At 41.4% G+C, this 17,229-nt stretch overlaps 1 protein-coding gene across 1 annotated transcript in view; it reads left to right on the top strand.

Annotated features, from left to right (window-relative positions):
• Positions 1-1,594: 1,594 nt before the first annotated feature.
• Positions 1,595-17,229, top strand: part of LOC147152710 (band 4.1-like protein 1) — a 64,166-nt gene continuing 48,531 nt past the window's right edge. Inside the window, exon 1 of the mRNA XM_086051514.1 lies at positions 1,595-1,823. The gene's annotated coding sequence lies outside the window, so the exon portion shown is untranslated. The remainder of the gene's footprint in view (positions 1,824-17,229) is intronic.

The following is a 17,229-nucleotide window of genomic DNA, read 5'->3' as shown; positions in this document are numbered from 1 at the left end:
TGGTCATTTAAAATGGTGCAATAATTATCTGCATCATCTGCACAACCGTCATAGTAATGTAAGCGCAGCACCACCGATCACTTTATCTCTGCTCTTATGGCTTTCCACATTGTTGCACAGTGGTCATTGGGTGTTACTCCTGCACAATGGTACCCTTACATCACAGAAAGTCTTTATATGTCACAGCTTTGCTTATCGTTTTTGCTTGTTACTGGAATACTAGTGTAGCTCTACCGGAGACAAACTCCTTGTGTGTTCCACATACAATAGAGATGATTCTTATTGTGATTTCATTCATGGAGGCAGCACTTTATCTCGAAGCGGCCAAACCGATATTTGCGAATATGGCGCTATTGGTCCATTCAAGAGACAAATTGCCAAACATTTATCAGCATATTTTCCGTAATGGTGAAGTCCGCAGCTGGAGTGAGATGTTATCATGTCAAACCTTGAGTATACATTAAAATAGCAACAAACTGAGATGACATTTTTAGATATTTGGATGTATTTGACACCGCCACTCAACAAATATATTCACTTCTGTTGAAAAGGAAGTCAGCCCCAAACATTTCTTTAGAATATGATGTTCTCTGCAGACTAGTCTATATGCAGCATTATGATTAGCATTGCATTTATGGAATTTGAGTGGAACAGCAAAATCCACCCGTTTTTGTTCATCTCAGGTGGCACCCATTTTGCCACTTGCTGTCGACTGAAAATGACATCACAGTTATTCAGTGCTCAGGTAACAGCCAATCATGGTTCAGCTTCAGAAAACAGCTGTGTTCTTTATTTTTGGCAGCCCCCTGACATGGCTAAAAACAGGTGGATTTTGCTGCTTAACTCACATTCCATAAATGCACTATTAATCAGTATTCCATGTCTAGGCTAGTGGAGACACAGAAAATATTATAAAATATCGGCAGGGTCGTCTCTGTGGTTTGTCAATCACAGTGGCACATCAAAACTAAAGTCAACATGGAACAACAAATGGAGTAGTACACTAGCAAATAATGGAACAACTAGAACAAGGACTTATGAGATACTTGACACAAAACATGCATTTCAAATGTTATGTACATTCTTAGATCTGCAAAACATGCTGGGAGCGCATCAGTCTCCCACGCCGTTACAGTATTATTGTAAAGAATATTTTTGGGCTTGACTTCCCCTTTAACACCAACTGTAGCTTATTTGCAGACACAATGCCTGATCATTTAGGATGGGTTAAACGTTTTCTTTGTTAACTGACAGCAGTTCGCGTTTCATTTGTACTGATCAGCTGTGGGACAAGTCACAACCATATACAGTATGCTCAGTTCACATTAAAATAAATGCACATGTTCATGCAATATATTATTCATTTGAAAAGTTTTGGTAGCTACGTGATTGCTTGCATTTAAATTAGCCTAAAAATAACCTTCGTTAAGTCAAAAACATTGTTTTACAAATTGTATGTATTTTAGTTTGTTGCTACGGCTATTATATTTGCAGTTTTTGGGCGCGAAATGTAAAAATAGTCCGGTTTAAAAAAAAAAAAAAAAAGTAAAGGTGAAAAGACGACGTGATGCTGCGTGGCAAATGCTGAGTGGCGCTCACGCACATCACGCACGACGTTAGGAGTTCCCCGCTCCTCCTCCGCCTCTTCGGTTCGGCGAAACCTTTCTTGCCGGCTTGTGGTTGCTTGCTGTCCCCGCCTGTAGGGCATCATCTCCCCGGGCAGAACAAGGCACTGTACCGGGCGGCGGTCTGCATACTCCCCGCTACCTCCATGTTCCGCATCCTGCACTGACGCCTGGCATCCGAACCTGGCACCACCACAGGTACGAGCCGCGAGCTGCATTTGTTTTGTGCGCTAGCTGAACAGGTGCACGCCGCGTTCGGCCGCCTGTATAAATGGCATTTTAGGGCCAGCTGCATCCCAGCCGTACACAGGCACCGCTTTGTCTCCCTTGCAAAAAGGACAGAGGGCGTCGACACGTTCAATGCGCCCTGCACTATGATGTGCATCACGGCATAGTGGTGTGCATGTAACCAGAGCATCTTTCTATTTCATGCATATTAGGCCCAGTGTGCAGAAGCCGCATGTCAGCAGGTGCACCTTTCTTGTCGTAGCATCTCTGCTCTCCTCCATCCACATCATCGTTCTGACATGAATCATTTATTTCTCAGTCGTGCCGCTTCACTTTGAAGCCGAAGATGATCATGTAATGAGCTCATTAAAGATGGTGTGTGTATTGTCGCGGGTGTGGCAGAGGGGGCAGGCGTGGGCGCCTCACAGACACCAGGAGGTCTGTGCACGCTGTGCATTGTGTGCAAGTGGAAGCCGGCGAAGTGGTGGGCTAGTGAAGCAACACGTTTATTGCAGATAAAAGGGGAATAGTAGCTGAAATGCGATCAGCGCGCTTTCATTCAAATCGTTGCATTCGTGTTGAATGGCTTAGTTATAGTCTAGATTGCAATGTTTCCCAACGTGTGTATGGAGCCAAAGGCTTAAGATTTCACATCAGAATAATCTCACGGCATGACACCACCTAAGAAAATTATGGCGGTCACTGGCCTGTATCCTGCAATGATGATCTTGATTCAGTTTACCCACAAATTTACTTAGGGTTTGTTCAGAATGATTCCCTATTCTCTAATCACCAAACACGGATGTTTCATATCGTGAACGCCGGGCAATAAAATTCACTCATCAGTCAAATAAATGAATACAATTTTTTTTTTAACACTGGTCGGGCATGCCATCAATTACGTCTTTGCTGTCACGTATTGTACCGGATCAAAGTTGGCTCATGGATTGTTTGTAATGAATATTGTTTTCAGATGACTCTGTTAGCAAAATGATTTCAAACAAGCTCTGTATGTCCTTCAGTGCAAGCACACTGCATCATGGGATGTACGTACATCTCTTCTAGTGACCTTCAGTTGTTTGCTATTTTTCTAAATGCATTGTGAGGTGCAATTAAGGCACTATAAAGTGTCGGTGGTAACCTATACTCACAATGCATTCAAACCGCACTACCAAAAACGGCAAAATGATGATAAAGTGTCGTATATTGTGGCTTGCAAGTAATTCCAAGTAGAGTTTCACTCAGTGTGAAATCTGGGCCTGTTTAGTTGAACACAAATCTGATTTACTCACTTGCAGGAAGCCATGACGTGTGTTGAATGAATAGCAACTAGGTGGGTACACAGATTCAGGGATCACCAACATGGTGTTCACCAAGTAGCCCCCAAGAATCACGTGTCGACTGAGGCCCTGTTCTAAAAATAGCTCTGCAGTGATGGAATATATTGTGATTTTTCATGAACGTTATAGAAGTGATCATTTGAAAATGTAACTTCTGGCAGAGTTTTATAAAAAGTAAAGTGGTGCCTATTGATATTTATCTGTTTGCTAATATTCTGATAGATTATTGACATGATCAGTGTCTTCTCAACAATGAATATTAGTATGACAATATTATTGAAGGTATTTTGAGCAAATGTGTTATTTCAGAAGTGTGTATCAAACTGGTAGTTTTTCCCCTTTCGAAAAGGTTGGTGACCCCTAAAGCTAATTGTACCTTCAGCTATCCAGTGGAGAACACTTAATTGTTCTTCTTGTTGCTATACATTGCTGGCAAATGAAAAAAGATACACTGTTTGATGATGATTGCCTTTATTTTTAACCCACCCCCAATTTGAGTGAAAATGAAATGAAATAATTTCCCAGGGCAACACTGATGATATCTCATGTTAACCACAGTTGTTGTGAATCACTGGTCTAGTAAAGCAATACACTTGAGTTTATTGCAATACTGTAGATAGAAGTGGAGTATTTCCTGAAATGGGATCAGCTCCGTACATTAGTGTTGTATGATGTTGTAAGAGATTGTAGTTCTATTCAAGATGGAACACTATGTTGCATTCTGTACATATATCACAAATGACTTAATCTATAGTTTGGCACTTCTTTACTTTGAGCAGCTAGCTGTTACCAGATGTGAACTGCAGTTCTTTGCAGTCATACTGGCAGTAAAAGCAAATAAACTAGCAAATAGAATTGAAGAGAACTTACTAAAAATAAAATGAAAACACAAGTCTATGTTTAGCCATCAAAGTGTCTGTTTCCTGTAAGACAAAGTTAGAGAATTGTGCCATCCAACAAGTTTTCTGTCAACACCTCTGGATGTGTTGAACAAGAAAAGTCAAGCGCGTCTGTCTGTTTTTACTCATTGTGTGCACGCATAGGATGTTCATCATGCCAAAAGCAGAAATCAGTACGTCTCAGATTCTGATTTCGTAGAGGCCGAGTCGGGAAGTGGGTAAATTAGATTCACTGTCCATCCATCTGGCCACTCATGCATCACCGAGTCTCATTCTCAAAACATCGCTTCCCATCTTAGGCTATCTGGTGTGCATTTTAGTAACGACTCTGGTAAGATGTTCTTCAGACATTCTCCTTTTGGTTTTGAAACCGAAATATTACTCGATTGGCTGACTCATTTAAAGGCTGTTGTCGAGTTGGTTGCCTACGGGGCTTACATTATAATAATGCAATCGCGTCGCGTATGGGGATCATATTTTGACAGGAAAAATGCCTCATACTCCCCAGTTAAAACAAGGTAATGTAGACGTAGACAAGCAGTTATTCTGTCAATATAACCTTGGGTCAGGGTGTTCTCTGAGAACCAAGCCAAGGGGAATGTTTAGGCCATATGCAGCTGTGTGCGTCATTCATCATGCACACTCGTGAACAATTTCCCCCTTGAGTCGAATTGAAGATTCGTCCTTTGATTGATTCACAGCAGCATATTGATGCGGAGTCAAGTGGTGTGTCCACAGCCAACCACAAGATGAACATGTGGAATAGAAGTGACAGCAGCTTTAAAAAGATGCATTAAAGATGGGAGCACTGTCACTTTTCCCCCTTACATGGATAAACGGACGCATAACTGCTGTCTCTTCTGAGACACCTTTAAAGTTATGACTTTACGGTAATCTCTCAGTTTTGATTGGTGAGCATTGATTCACGAGGCTCTGATTTTATAGACCTAGCACATGCGCTCGGGTAAAAACAATGGTCCACTTTGATTTTCATGACTGTGTAAACCTACTTTAGTGGGTTTGGCAGATCATTGAAAAATTGGCTCCTTCCAAAATAACAATCTGATTCAGATGTTTTTTCTTTTGTCCGTATTTCCATCCATCCATTTTTGGATCCGCTTATCCTCACAAGGGTCGCGGGCGTGCTGGAGCCTATCCCAGCTGTCTTTAGGCAGTAGGCGCGGTTGCCAGCAAATCCATATGTATTTTCGAATTGTTTTTTTTTTTTGGACACAGAAAAATGATCCAGGGAGACCTTATATAATTTTTTTTTCTAAAAGAATTTTCTGGAAGTTGGACATCACATTGTCATGTAAAAGCGTAATTGCTCTATTGGCCACAGTTTTATTATTGTGGTGTAACTGGCTGCATATCACTCCATTGGCTGCACATTTCCTTTATTTATTTATGTTTAAGAAACTTTCTCCCAAGTTTAATCTTCCTCTGCTAAATGCTTTTCCTGAATAGCTTTCTCCTGTTCAAATATTACATTTAAATGAAATTAAAATTAAACTACTGACAAGGAATGGTCTTCCATAATATCCTGTTCGTTGTTTTTTTTTTTCAATTTAAGAGATGCTCCAATACAATACATACTGTAAATATCCTATATACTGTCAAACTTTTTTGCCATGTTAATCAGTAAATCTTGGTGACCGCTGTTAGAATTGTGACTGGAAGAAGCGTGCGGGTATAAGCAGAACTTTGGCTGCACACACAACTCATTTCTATTTGCTGACTCGCAGTTTTATGTGTTTTTTTTTTTTTTTTTTTGCAACAATCGTAACGAGTTACGCACTGAACCAATGATGGATAGCACGAGAAGCAAAACACAGATCGGTCCGCTCATCCATGCTCGCGTAACGAAACTTGTGCGTAACTAGAGACAAGTTTTCTAGAAATATTTTGTGTGTAACTTGAAAAGTTTGTAAAAAGGGTCGTTCGTAACTTGAGGTTCCACTGTAGTCTCAAAATCCATCAATTGTCTAATTGAAGCTGATTGCTAAAACATGCAAAGACTGAGAAATTACTTTTTTGTGGAGGTATAGCGTTAAACTGTTTTTATCCTTTTCTGTTTGATGAGTCACTGATGGTGTAGTGGTACACGTGCCCGAGTTGCGTGCAGACAGCGTGGGATCGGTTCCCGCTCAGTGACGGTGTCTGTGTGTGCCCTGCGACTGGCTGGCGACCAGTTCAGGGTGTAGTCTGCTCATTGTCAGCTGGGATAGGCTCCAGCACCTCCCCATGACCCTCTACAGGATACGTGGTTTGGAAGATGACATGATGACCTTTTCAATTTGAAAAAAATTTGGGTGGCATGGCTAAAACTTACACTTGAGCCACTGGGGCCATTCAGGGTTTTTCATGTTTTTGACACATCTTGAGCCGACACACCTACAGCATTTGAGAGCTGAGACAAAGACTTTGATTTTTCATGAAGGCTCATTTTCTATACTTAGTAATGTTTTTAATCATTCCAATTCGGCAGGGTCGTCTCTGTGGTTTGTCAAATTTAGAAGAGATTTATTTTCACTTTAGAGGGACTTTAACAATTAGTTTTGTGGTTGTAGTTTGCAGTGGTGCACAGCTGAGGTGAGCTGTTTTGAATATTTCGTGTGCTTTAGTTGAGTACTTTAGCTTTGAGAAAACGATCAATAGCCAGAGTGAAAGTATCAATATTGCAATTTCATTCTGGCCATCCCTATTCATACATCCACCCTGGTAGAACACTAGTACACACAAGTACGTAAGTATTCTGGGGTACGCTACTCTCATTCAAATCGGATGATGTGATTTGAAGGTCAAATAACTGCATCATTTTGTCGCGTGTCAACATGGTGGCTAATGTCGCGTGTAAAACTGTTGCTTATCCTCTTCCACCCACTGCCTCGGTGTCCACCATTTCTGCATTCTCACTTCTACAGGAGCTGTCACTGCCTTCAATGTAGCACCAGGCGACGCTTCACCTCTCAAGTGTGTCAACAGGCAAAATAGTGCCTGGAGGCTGTTCTCTTGTGTTTTCTTCTCTTCTTTATCTTATTTTGATATGCTTGGCAGATGATGTTAGCCTGGCGTTTCCACAGCAACTGCATATTAAAAAGGCCCGCCTGACGACTCTGTTGTTTTCATTATCTTAGAAGTTAACATTTTCCCTTTTGCCAAGCAAGAAATGGGACATAGGGTATGACATCTCCCCCCCCCGCCATTGATTGACCAGATACACTTTGTCAGTTGGACTGCGTGAAGATGAATATGATGCGGTCTCGAAATCGGTGTGACTAACACTAATGTGATGAATTGTTATTCAATGAATGATAGGTTCATAGATGAATCACATCTTGTGCTTCAATTTGACCAGAGAATTATGAGCTGAATTTGAAAGGCAGCTTCATTTCGGGGCAAAAATGATGCCAAGATGTCTTACGTTTTGAGCTAATACACTTATTATCTTTCGAGAAGGTCGAGGCGACAGCTTTGAGTCAAATCTTGGTTTAAATGTGACAAAAGTGATGCTGAAGAATTTTAACAGAATGGGAAGCTTGGGCATTCTTAATATTTGTTTTGGTTATCAGATTTGAATGGATGGGGATGCAGTCTGTCTGGTCACCTTGCAGGTTCTTATGTTTTTTTTTTTTTTTTTTTTTTTTGGTATTCACTTTTCCAAACAGTTTCTGATGACTCTTCTTCAGATGTGCTCCATTTGTGAATTTGTGGAGGTGGCATGTATGGTTAAATGCTGTTGTTACATTATTGTGTTGCTTGCATGCTTGACTTGTTCTATTGAGTAACCGCAGGACGGTTAAATAGAGCTAAAACAAATATAGGAAAACGTTTCTAAACTCTGGGATGCAAGACGTGTCATACCATGACGTGATCAAGAAGCCATAGTGATGGATGGAGAGCTTGACTACTTTGAGGGTACCAGATTGGTTTAAAGTGGTAGAAACATGATTCTAGAATTTTTAACATTAAAAATAATAATTGAAATACAGCAGAGCCACACATACTTTACTTGCATAAAGTCTCCTCCTCCTGATTATCAGAAAAGACATTCCGTTGTAACTAACTAGCCTACTTTAAGTCCAAACCACAGGAAAAGGCACCAGGCTAAATCCTATTCAGTAGCAAGCACCACCACCAAATATGGGGAAGCTTGTGCCATCTGTGGTTGGTGCTGCGAAAAGAAGGAGTGTGTAAGCGACTTAAGAAAAATTGGATTCTTTCGTGACAAAAAATCTCAGTGGGCACTTATGTCTTAATGAAAAAGAAGGAATAAAATTCACCAAGACGAGATAGCAGGGAAGCGCTCAAAGAAATGATTGTCCGGCAAAAGGGGAGAACTGACAATTCCGAACATCCCTGCAATTTTGATTATACCCATGATGCAACACCCCTTAGTCAGTAAAAACAACCCATCGTATTGTATCGCTTTTGCCTGTGACTAGCATATAAAGATCGCAGAAAATCATGCCTTGATGTTGTTGTGCTTTTGGATAGTCCAACCATAACATGGTGGAAAGTACTGTCTGGACCCTTAACGTTGGGAAAATGGCTACTCGCTTCACTCCGTTTGAACTGGACAGTTTGGAATGGAAGCCAACCAAGAACGCAGTACTGCTTTGTAGTGAGCACTTCTTAAGTGGTAAGAATTGTTCACAAGTGTGATAAATGTACTGTTTTCTTTCCTACGTATTTTAGGCTTTAATCAGATGCCATCATTATCTATATAAATGTAGTAAAAAAAAACACACACACACAAATTAGATAACACCAACCCAAAGTTCAATGCTTTTCAATGAGCGGAGATTTTGTTTCCAACGACTTCACCGGCATCTTGACTTGTGACGTCATTTTGACGTAAGCCCGGAAAAGTCAGTTGGGAGGAATACGACAGTAGGGAATATCAATGTTAGAGAATCAGGAAGTGAAGCACACACAAAAAAAAGGACGTTTATTCAAAACACAGTCAACAGTCTGTCCAGATCTTCCCCAAACGAGGACTACTATTAACTGACTCCATGTGTTAATCCTCCTTGAGTGAAGGCTTCCATGACTACTATTTTTCTACTACTTGATCCACAGAGCTCAGCTTCATCCTGATTGCATTTTCCCAGGGAGGATGACGTTGTAGCCTCACTGCTTCAGTAGATGAATCATTTATCTCTGTTGCTTTGGGATGTGAGTTGCAGCAGACTGAAGCTGTGCTATGCAATCTGTCTCCAACAAAGCACAGTGCCAAGAGTCTGAAGCATACGTGTGTGTGCGGGTGTGCGCGCGCGAGTGTGTGTGTGTGTGCGTGTGTGTGTATAGTGGGCAGGAGGAGTGCGCGTGTGTGTTTCTCTCTTGGACAAGGACATCTTGCCACTCCCTTTCACCCAGCCCCCACCCATGGGCTTGTACTGGTTTTCCAGAGCCACTCTCAGCCCAGTTAGGATTGAAGGGTTGCATGTGCAATTCGGAGGCAAGCGCTGATTGCAAAACTAAGAGACTGCACAAATAATTTCTTTACTCAATGCGCAGAGTACATGGGTCTTTTTGAAGGTGGTCTTTTATTTATACAAATGCTACTGAAAGGTTTGGCTAGATTTGCTGCTGTCCATAGATTGGTTGACAAATACTTCCATGTTACAAATGTGAATTGGAAGTGGAAGCACCTTACAGTGGACAGGTGCAAATGATCTTGTGATATTCAAGGTTGCACTTGCGGCAGTGTTGCAAGATCACAAATCAGATGCTTGGCTTTTTGTCTTTAATTTTTCAATGATGCGGACATAATTGGCTAGTTTGTAAAAAGATGAGGATGTGCCATAAATTACACTTTGAGGTATTTTGCATACGTGGTCATGTGAATTTTTGGTAATGTATTGTGCAAAATGTATCTTTATTCATATATATATATATATATATATATATATATATATATCCATCCATCCATCCATTATCTGTACCGCTTCTCCTCACAAGGGTCGCGGGGCGTGCTGGAGCCTATCCCAGCTGTCTTTGGGCAGTAGGCGGGGGACACCCTGAACTGGTTGCCAGCCAATCGCAGGGCACACAGAGACAAACATCCGCACTCACAATCACACCTAGGGGCAATTTAGAGTATCCAATCAACTTACCATGCATGTTTTTGGCATGTGGGAGGAAACCGGAGTGCCCGGAGAAAACCCACGCAGGCACGGGGAGAACATGCAAACTCCACACAGGGAGGCCGGAGCCGGGATCGAACCCACGACCTCTGAACTGTGAGGCGGACGTGCTAACCAGTCGACCACCGTGCCGCCATATATATATATATATATATATATATATATATATATATATATATATATATATATATATATATATATATATATATATATATATATATATATATATATATATATATATATATATATATATATATATATATATTTATTTTATTTTTTCGCTGATATGAAAAACAATCTGACTGTGATTCAAATCCATGATCTGATCCAAACCGTCAGTTTTTGCACCAGTAAGAGGTACGCGCCACACACCAGTCCATCACAAGGCAGTCTCACGAGTTGATTATGTGGCAGAAAAACGTTGATAACAGTTGAACCCGTAAATGTTGGTGCGGCTCCAGAAGGGCCGAAACATAACCCGGATTGGTGATGAAGCGGATGATGATGACACACGTCGAACATGCTCGTGTCGAGCAGCCAGCTAACAGTAACGTTAGCGCTTCTGATTCACTTGTTGCTAGCGATGTCAACAATAATTGCACAGAACAATAATGGCCAGACTGATGGTCAAATGACCAAATAAGGTATTATTTAACATATTCTTTATTATATTTATCATCTATTATCTATATATTTATTAATAATTAACTTAATAATCTGCTGTTAGTCACTGATAGTGAAGTGGTACACACGCCCGAGTTGTGTGCGGGCAGTGTGGGATCGATGCCCGCTCAGTGGCGGTGTCTGTGTGTGCCCTGCGACTGGCTGGCGTCTGCCTTCGCCCGTTGATGGCTGGGATAGGCTCCAGCATCTCCCAGCGACCCTGTATAGGATAAGCGGTTTGGAAGATGACACATGATCTGCTGTTACCTACCGCCTAATTTACCAGGCAACAGTCGAATAAGGGCAGTACCAGCACTTATTTTTTTCCCCTTAAAGCACCGGGTAACCAATTCAGCATGTAGTGTACTAAATCAAATGTGGTTGTAGTTAAAGTCAATTACAGCTACCTAGTGGCACAATGTTATTTTTCATGAGTGAAAAAAAAAAGTGGTGTGAATCTTTGCTCTTGCCATGTGATTGGCTAGTGACCATTCTAGGATGTACTCCACCTCTCACCTATAGCTGGTATAGGCTCCAGCTCAACTCTAATAAGAACAAGCGCTGTTGAAAAAAGACAGTTCAATGGACTTCAAGAACTTTGTACTGTGTGGTTAATATTTTTCTTGATCCTGGAACGGAAAAAAAAAAAACACAAAAAAAAAAAACACAAAGTGGTTAGATTATAGAGAATGCGGTGAATTTTTCTCTGCTCACTTTTGATAAATCCCTCTTTCAGGACATTTGAGTAGCTCGTCAAATGCAGAAAAGAAAGCGTGATTACCACAGCAGCATGTATTTATTGACTTTCTTTTCATCAGTCATCCTTTGCTCCTTTCTCTCGGTGACAATTGCTGTACGTATAAGAGGAGCACTATGAACAGAACATCAATGCTAAACTTTCCAGTGTGGCGGTAACATTTGTTTCCCGCCATAACGCAGCTTGTGTTCACACTTTTCAAAACAGGTCAAATTACAGCATCGTATACGACACAATATATTGACATTTGCATTGACATCACTTCAAAAAGACTCTAAGAAAGCCAGGCAGTGCATCATGGCACACAAATCAATAGTAACTCTATATTGGTGTTGTCATGAGACAGTGGCCAGTGGTTCCTGCACACTGATTACATCTAATGATGAGAACAGATTGTTGCAAGACAAGTCTTATTTAGTGTGGGATTACCCTCGGAAATGATTGTAAGGCTGCTGATATGTTCACTGCAGTCTCTGCAAAAGCTGCTTTCGGTGTTTCATACCATTATCAACCCTTTAATGGCCGGACCAAGAAATTGTCATTGAAAAACATTTTCCTGGTTTCCTCAAATAACAAAAAAACTAAAATTGTAGTGTTTATGAACCTGTGCCAAATGGCATCGCTGGCCAAACTGTGACAAAATGCATTTTGGTTACAAAATATGCCGAGCCATATGAAATCTTGTTTCAAAAGAAATTTCACATCAAGCTTGCTCAGTTGGCCACAAACAATAAATAAGCAACGAAACTTTCATAAAATAGCAATACTTTGAACAGTGCTTTGGGATTCAAGCAACATCAGTTGTCTTTCTTGTGGTATGTTGCAAAGCATGGATTGCTTGCCTTGAGACAGAGGAAGGATGTACATGTAGGATGAAATCCCACTGCATTGAAAAGGAGGTTATACACTTGTTGTCATTCTACTTGACCTCAACAATCCCCTCTGAAGATCTGAGGTCAAATTCTCCTCGGCCTTTCTTTTTCAGCTCATTGTCCTTCATGAAGGGAGCTCCACTTTTCACAAGCTGTGCCGATGCATTTCACACCAAAACTTGATTCCAGATCCTTGAACAGGCTGTAACTCGTGAAGAACTTGTCGCAAAAGACAACAGACAGTCTTGCCTCAGGGACGGTCTTGCAGAGAGTCCGCACCACTTTGACTCCCAGCAGAAGCTTCTTTTCTTCCTCACTTAGTGTGACGTTGAAGAAGGTGAAGGCTCCTTGGTAGAGTAGAAGGTCATGGATGATTCCAGAGGTATTGGCCTGACTGTAGATGTTGAAGCCAAAACGATGAGGTTTGTTTCGAATGAACTGACGCAGATTTACTGCTCTGGTGCCTTTGTAAGGAACCATGACCTCATGCACCGACTGCTTGAAATTGGATGGGTTTTCGAGGCACTGCTTTCGCAACATGTCAAACAGTGAGCGGATCTTGGAGAAACGATCGGAACTTGCTGGTTGACATTGAAATGGATGAAACGACGTAGCATCTTGAAGCGGTTTCGTGGCATGATTTCTGCAGTAACGGGGAAACGAGATTCCATGGCCCAGTAGTCTCCAATGGCAGGAAATTCAAAAACTTCCATGAATAGTAACATAGCCAGGAAGTTTTCCATCTCTGCAAATGCTTATGTTGATTGGATTTCCCATTTGTTGAGCAGAATAGAGATTGGTGTGGTAGACAATGTGCCTGATCATCTCATTCGTGAAAATTGTTTTGAAGTTGGCGAAAAGTGTCTTCACTTCTTTAGGGAGGTCAAATATTTTTTATGGAACAAGGAATGGCTCGACTAGATACTTGATCTGCAGGCAAAATGTGTTGTTGATATTCAACAAGGCCCATCAACTTGCCTTTGTTTACAGAAATCAGAACAGTTCAGTGACTAATTTACACCTGCCATGCTTTGGTTTAGACAAGACAAGAAGGCTCGCTACAAACCTTGCATTTGAATGGTGGGACATTCATGTCAACGACTGGATACTGCATCTAGATGCAAAGGAGTTGTTGATATTCAACAAGGTCCATCAACTCGTCTTTGTCTACAGAAATCAGAAAAGTTCAGTGACCAATTCACACATGCCATTCTTTGGTTCAGACAAGACAATAAGACTCGCTACAAGGCTTGCATTTGAATGGTGGGACAATCATGAGTCTATAGAGTCACTGAAACACAAGGAATGAATACTGAAGCTACTTTGTGTCTGCAAATTCACCTATTGACTGAGATAACCATGCACAGAATGTTTGCAGAGACAGACAACGTGTATGTCCTGTTGCTACATTCTACTGCCTAATTCGTCCAGAGTATCCGTTTGGCACAGCTTGATTTTGAAAAATTATTGGTTCCCTATTTTCTGTTTTTTTCTTCAGCAAGTTACCTGATTGTGTTCAGTAGTCATTCCTAATCCACAATATGACAAAAACACGTTCCAACCATTGAAAAACCAACCAGAAATATGGGACAAGCGAGGGGTGGGTTTAGAAAAAATTCCATCTTGCTGGGAACCCTAATTAAAGTGCATAATGCCTCTCCCCAAAACGTCTTTAAGTGTTCGTTTTGTGCATAACCCATGTATAGCACGTATAAGAGATGGTTTAATGATCTTAAGTTCACTTCAAGCAAATGTCTATATTTTAAAACAATCTAAAGTTAGTGTGCCAAACGGATAAGGTGGCCATTAAAGGGTTAATCACTTTAATTTACATGAATTAATTTCAGGAGCTATTAAAATCACACATTTCTGCACTCAGTCCCCCAATTCATGCTATAATTTATGAGGATTTGTCCATGGAGCCGACATGTGTATTGTTTTTGCCCCCCATGTATGCCCCCATGCCTCTTGAACATGTGCTAATCACAAGCAGATGTATCATACTTATGTAGTGTTCCTAGGCAATGGAGTTTTGTTTGACTTAGAGGAGTGTTGCTGGGTAGTTCCTGGGCTCAACTGACATACAGGTTATTAAAAATCGCACTGTTTGTGTGTGTGTAGTAGCTTGATGGAAAATAAATATCTTTGTTTAAATTTTGTTGTTTTCAGGTCATGTTTGTTCGTCAAGTGAAATGAAAATTGAAAAGCATTAGTTTGCCAAACATGACTATTTTTGTTAAAATGTGATTATAATCACAATACAGAATAAGTCTCAAATGGATAAGATTTTTCAAAATAGAGCCTGCAACTAATTTTAAGGTTTGGGCACCACTTTGAGGTGCGAGTGGTGCCCAATACGTCTGTTTGTTTTACTTTCATAAGGGCCCATCGAGAATGCTCTGCCCCCTCTGTGATGATACCTACGCGCCGCCCCTGCTGACGAGGTCAAATATTTGAAACAATGTCAGTCATTGTTCCCTCTATACTGGGCGCGCGCACAATTATGCACTTCTCTCACCCTCTCAGCGCACACGTTGACGCTGGTGCACCACGCGCATACATTACAGTTCTACATTCATTCGTTCATTTCCACCCCGGTTTGATCTACAAAGAGGACACCACACTATTCCCACTTTTCCAGGCGTAGATATTCGGCTTGTGATTTCCTCAGTGCACCGCGATGTGCGCGGAGTGATATAATTTCAAGTGTTATCAGTGATTCAACTCGTCTGTGAATGAATGCCGTTCACGCAATAAAAAGCTGAGCTCCGAGACTTCTCCAAGTTAAGTTGTGAAAGACACAACAACCCAGTTGCGTGTACTTACTTCCATTGTTAGCCATGGGGTTGGTTTTGTCGGATTGTATGATTTATTTGTCCAACAGACGACAAGTCTGCAAGCAACAAGTTACCTATTTTCCACACTCCCCTCCTTCACATTTCCCTGCCTTCAAAATAAGAGTATGCCAGCAAACCACTACACAACAGGTTTGCTACGGCGTATTTCCGGAAGTAGGGATGTGCATGATGTGCCAGGTCATACTTGAGTGCTGCGCGCAGCTTGATTTTCCTCCCGGACACAATTTGTTTTGAAAGAAGCCTAAAAAGAAGCCTTTCACCGAGTAGGCTGAGATAAAATTTGGCCACCTCACGAGCACGTCACACGCATGAGAGCCGATTAGTGGGCCTGACTAAAATCCATGCTTAGTCCAGCCATTTTTTAAATTTGTCACTCCCCACCCTTCCACCCCAAAAATGGGCCAGGGACGGACTGCCCAGCTCTGTCCATCATTATTTAGAGTGGACAATGTGGGACCATATTTATACAGATTCCATTGAGACTTAAAAGGACAATGTGTAGAATTCAGTGCCCTCTAGTGGTCAATTATTGAATGCAACGGAAAGCGCGGCCATTTTGAAGTACAGGTATATGCACTACGGTGCCTCCGAGAGACCAAATGTCGCAAACCTACCACCAGTTTCTTCACCTGAAGTGCAAGAAGAATGTCATCACAAACGACTTCTAGTATTCCCTTAAGGCATTTGTTACACATGCAGTAGTCATGATGCTTAGTAAGTACGTTAGCTATGTTTGTCTCCTTCGAGTATCCGGAGCACAATGATGGCAGCGAAACATGGCAGCCTCCTGGAGGGGGCGCGCACCCTATGTAATATAATTAGAGATTACTTCACCTACGATTATATAAATATACAAAGCTGGGCAGCGACCCTCCATCCCCTGTTTCCGTCCTGCATATTCACTCGACCCACGTGGTCTCAGTCGGTCGGAGTCAGCCGACCGGCGTCGAGAACGGACTTTACCGATAACGCGTCACATGTCACGTTGCATCACTCCAGAGTCGAGGAAGGAAAGAATAAAAAAATAAAAGGATGCGGTGTACCTTGTGGTCCCACAGACGCAATGACATGTGTCCCATATTCTTTTTGTTTCACCGATGACAAAGTTGTGCGTGTGTGTTTTTGTTTGATATTTTGTCTTTGTTTGGCGGCGTGTCTGTTCGTGCGGCACCTGCGTGTGATGTAAAGATTATGTAATCGATGCCAATTGGCTGTCACTGGCGAAGGACTGGCCGGGACCACGTGGGTCGATTGAATATGCAGGACGGAGACCGGGGACGGAGGGCCGGTGCCCAGCTCTGTAAATATAATTACGTTAATGTGATAGGCCATATTTTTTTGCATATTGTTGGAATGAATAGTGTTTTTTTAAAATGAATGATCATTGAAAAATCTAAACATTCTACACATTATCCCTTTAATTATGCTTAAAATGACCTGTGTCTGTGTGCTAAAATAAAAGTAAACTGGGTCTGATTTGATTTGTGTCGCAAATCTCTATTCAATAATATGTTCTATTTTGATAGATGGGGGTTTTTCATTTTTCCATAACATATCTACATCACGTGACATGTTTTGATCTGAGGTTTCGGACGGATGTGATACTGATTTGTCTGATGTTGCTCACAACGGTCCAGGGAATGCTCAGGGATTTTGTGTGAATGCTCAGACGCATAGAAAATTAGAGGGAACATTGGATACAGTGTAGTTCCACACCACTGCAAACTATAACCACAACAATAAACCTCCAGTTCCTCTCTTGAATATTTTAACTAAATTTTTAGGTCTTTTCCCCCATTCAGTACTTGGAGATCTCATTAGATTACACAGTACATATC

This window comes from Filicampus tigris, chromosome 1 (genome assembly GCF_054856515.1).
Source record: "Filicampus tigris isolate MCC_2025a chromosome 1, RoL_Ftig_1.0, whole genome shotgun sequence".
NCBI classification, from domain to species: domain Eukaryota; kingdom Metazoa; phylum Chordata; class Actinopteri; order Syngnathiformes; family Syngnathidae; genus Filicampus; species Filicampus tigris.
The sequence above is the reverse complement of the archived record's forward strand: the minus strand, read 5'-3'. Positions and strand labels throughout refer to the sequence as shown.